A 4,814-nucleotide genomic window follows, 5' to 3' on the forward strand; every position below is an offset into this window, starting at 1 on the left:
GAAATGACTCCCCTAAAACCGAGATAAAATTGTACTTAATCTTATTTTCTAGGGATAGTGCGAAGGGGTAGAAGACGCAGGAACGAAATGAGCAAATAAAGAATTACAATAGTTACCAATAGTATGGTTTCTATTTCAGTTATAAACTAAAAATTCCTAAAAATAAGCGAATATCCTATATAGTGTGGGGGTTATAGGTTTCAACCTTGCATTTTGTGATAACTTTATGAAACTTTTAGAGGATATTCTAGACACCCTAAGGTTCAATTTCAGCTATGTTGCCACCCCCGCAACCCCGGACGGCACTTGCTATAGCGGGTTTCTTAAGTGCAAGGTAGCATTTCAATGCCCGCCCGTAAAATGGGTCAAAAATGTATATCCAGGGTTTGTTTTGTACTTTCTAGGAAGGTTGAAGGGAATTGTCAAATACCCAGGGAGAATTTATTTAGGGTATTTTACGTGGTTTACGCTTTTAACAGTGCGGGCAGTAAAATCGTGACGGAGACCTCTTTTGGCTGCTCTATTGAATACTGTATAGTTAACTATGCTCTAAAGTATTTATTAAAACTTTACAATACTGAAAGGAAAGTTAACGATAACTATGGCACTAAAATTATTGAACCCTATCTTGAGAACACTCCCCTCCGCAGTCACACAATTCGGTGCAGGGCATGTCGGACTTGGCACAGCTGCATATTTGTGTGCAACCTTTCTTAAGAGAGGCGGTAAGTAGGCGAATATATGAATTTACAATTGAATCCATATTCAACAAACAAACTTAATCTACATACATTCGCAGGACATGTATGGGGGCATTGCCTCCTGGCGCAACAGCAACTTCCGGATCCATGTGATTGGGGTTGGAGAAACTCGAGTGAAGATCAAGAATGGGAGCCTGTCTGGATTTTAAAACCTCCAGTTCTAGAAGCTTTTGTAATCTTAGTAAAATGTGGATGTAAGAAAGGTTGCACACAAAGATGCAGCTTTGTCAAGTCCGATGTGACCTGCACCGAATTGTGCGACTGCGGAGGCGAGTGTTCTCAAGATAGGGCTCAATAATTTTAGTGCCGTAGATATTGTTAACTTTCCTTTCAGCATTGTAATGTCTCAATAAATACTTTAAAGCATAGTATAATATTCAATAGAGCAGCCAAAAGAGGTCTCCGTCACGATTTTACTGTCCGCACTAGGGAATGCAATACCGGGATTGCGGGATCCCGACCAAGGGGGCTCTGTTAATGAAACTGATAACGGCGAATTATTTTTTAAATAATTGTTAAACTTTTTTCGTTAAAAATGTACTATGATCTTTGAGGCACTTTAGAAGACTTTTTGTGCTTTACAGGTAAGGTTTTTTTGAGTTCTAAGATAGGCCGAAGGTACTTTCTTGTTAAATATTGTGATAATTAGCGATTTATTTTAATACAGAAGTTAACCGCACAGAATTGCATATTTGCCAATTTATTTAAAGTTTGGCGAGATCCCGCAAATACCGGGACCCCGCGGGATTAACATCTAACAATCCCGCAAACACCGGGATTGAGATTTTGCTGCGGGATTGCATTCCCTAGTCCGCACTGTTAAAAGTGGCTTAAAAATAGGCAAACCACGTAAAATACCCTAAATAAATTCTCCCTGGGTATTTGACAATTCCCTTCAACCTTCGTAGATGTAAGAAAATACAAAACAAACCCTGGACATACATTTTATGGGCGGATATTGAAATGCTACCCTGCGCTTACGAAACCCGCTATACCAAGTGCCGTCCGGGGCTGCGGGGATGGCGGCATAGCTGAAATTGAACCTTAGGGTGTCTAGAACATCCTCTGAAAGTTTCATAGAGTTATCACTAAATGCAAGGTTGAAACCTATTTTGGCTCTTAACCCCTGCACTAATACACTGTGATGGACATGAGATTTACATTTTGTAATTTGGTAATGAGAAATTCAGAAATTAATTACTCGTTTAAATTGCTATTAATTATGTCGAAATTGTCATTCAGCGTTTGTGCACTTTTATATCCAAAGTCCAATGCACGTCTTTAACCGATAATAATTAGGTTAAGTTAAGATAGTAATTATTTGGCGTCCGCGATGTGCAAATGGGGAGTTAGTTTTCAGGAATTTAAACACATTTAAGAGCCTTCAAAAGTATATGTAAGGTCTTTGCAAAACTTGCAAGAGCACAAACACGTGGTTTCAATAACAGCTTTTCAGTTAAGAAATTGAAATTTCAGACTGTTTTATAGGAGTGGATCCGAGTCATGACCCATCATGATATATATTAATCATTTTTAACAAATCACATCCACTAAGAAGAACAATGTTCAGTGCATTATAATAATAATTATTATAACGTATTTATTATACCTAGAATAGTATATAATAATAATGTATAAGTATATCCGTGTTCATTACATATAAATGCATGCCTTCTATATGCACTTTCTCGATCCCTTCGTTCACCGTAAACTAGTTCTAGAACTTTCAAAATATTACCTTAAATCTTTACCACTTGAGCCAAGAAAACTCTGAACAATCGTATACCTTTAAGAACCCTTCATAGGTTTTAAGTCTTTATTGGTAGTAAAAAAATTAAGCATTTAAGAGTATTTTAGTGAGACAGAGATAATTACACTTGATTATTATACCACCCACCTTCTCTCAGGCTCAGACCTCCTAGATGCTAGTGTTAGGACCTTAGATTTTACATTGTGCCTTGAGGTATTTTAAGTTAAGGTCTCTTGCTAAAATTCATGCTGCTAGCCAAACAGCATTTTATGCAAAACATACTTTGGAAATTGAGTTTTCGTCTCTGACTCCTTGTCTCAGTATTGAAAAATCTGAATCTTGAAGGTATTGCGAAAAAGAAATTGACGGGGTAACTACTGATGGAAAAACTGCAAATACAGGTCGACTTTGGATTAGAATGAAACAATATTTCGGAAGGGATGTTTCTATGCATTTGGTGCATAGCTTATAGATCTGAGTTTTTTCGTATTTAAAATCTTCACTAATAGAAGTAAGGCGACAGCAACATATCGAATTTACGATCTACGAACTGATGAAAGAAGAAAATCTGTTACGAAGATTTGTGTAACATTTGGTTAATTTATCAACAGCTGAAAAAACTGTCAGTCACCTGGTGGATATAAAGAAGATTTTTCAATACAAAAATTCGAGCAAAGATAGGATGGTAATGAAACGGAGGAAGCTACACCTAACAAAAGGGTCAATAATTCGTTAGTATCAGTGAAGAGCAGCCAGTCTGCAGTGTGAAATGAAATTGTCTATCAAAAAGTTTTTTTTTAATTGACATTCCAAAGCCAAAGCGAGATTTTGGAAAAAATTAAAAAGTTCGTGAACTCCAGGACCTCGAGCGATATTAATCGCTACAGCAGAAGAGGAGGTCACAAACCTTTGGTGATGGTGGAGTTTGTTTCACCCTTCGCGAACCACATTGTGACTTTATTTGCAAGTGAAAATCTTCTTCCAATTTGAATGATGACACAACTAAATATTCTTCTTTTTCAAAGTGGCAGTATCTGCGACTGTTTCTTAAAAACTAGTTGAGGCTTTGATCCCACATAGCGCAGGACCAGAAAGCGCGGTTTCAGTCCACAATTTTCTAAAAAGCAGTAAACATTCGAATGTATATTGCCCTGAATGGTGTAGGCATATGATCCCAGGGCAGCACTGGCAAGGTTTCTGAAAAAATAAAGACCGCAAAGGAAAGCTTCCCGGCGGAATTCATAAAAGAATTCTTCGCGATTTCTTCAGTGGTATATCTTATGTTTATTTTTTCTGTGCTTATCAATTTGTTAACTAAAGAAGAATATCCCGAAACTACCCCCATTATGTTCCCTTTGTCTGAGGTTGGTCGCCCAGACAAAATTCCTTAAAATATGCTCTGGTGCATAGAAATGGCGACATAATTATAGAGTATGCAAAAATGTAGTTCAGGATCGTATAAAAACAATTACAGATATTCGAATTCTACTTGTACTAGTGAGTTTACCTTTAAAATTCAGCTCCAGAGGCACTACTTCCTACCTCCTAAACTAAAGGGTGTTTCCATAAGAAAAGGTTTTAAAAATTCAAAAGAAGTTTCTCACTTTGTTGAAATTATAAGTGCCTCAGTTTATGGTTGGTCTTGGCAAATATTTAAAATCACGGCGTTGAGCACAAGAAGGGTGTAAAGTAAGTCCATATTTACTTAGAAGTTGGCGAAGGTAAACCGTTGGACCGACATTATGAGTCCTTGAACCATTCATTCCCGACTGTATTTGAACAAAATGGCGTCAGTTTCCTACTCGAGTTTGGAGCTGTGTGTGGCCGAGCATCGGCGCCTTCGGAATTCGGATAATTTCATTGAAGAAGGGTTAAAGTCAGAAAGCTTCGTTGAGTTTTGAAACATTATGTCATATACACGAAACTTGAATAGAAGGAACAATTAATAAAAGGATGCATTATTCCCACAGAAGTACCTACTCCCCCCTACCACTCCGAACGCGAGCTTTTCCATTACTCACTAGGTACTATCGAAATCGTACTACAAAAGCTTCGAGTCCCCACAGGCCAAAACTTTCTTATAATTACGAGATATATTTCGAGGTAAATCTTAATTTCGGGGTATAACTCGAATAATGACATAATTGGAAATATGTAACATGAAGTAACCCTTAATTTCTAATTACAACAGGAGGGTACCATTCTGTATTATATCTCTGATTTGTAAATCAATATTATAGAAACTTATTTCACATGGTAAAATTTAAGTTAATTTTGTGTTCTCGAAGGAGTGCTTGTTATAA

The sequence above is a fragment of the Photinus pyralis genome, unplaced genomic scaffold (assembly GCF_008802855.1).
Source record: "Photinus pyralis isolate 1611_PpyrPB1 unplaced genomic scaffold, Ppyr1.3 Ppyr1.4_LG5, whole genome shotgun sequence".
Classification (NCBI taxonomy): domain Eukaryota; kingdom Metazoa; phylum Arthropoda; class Insecta; order Coleoptera; family Lampyridae; genus Photinus; species Photinus pyralis.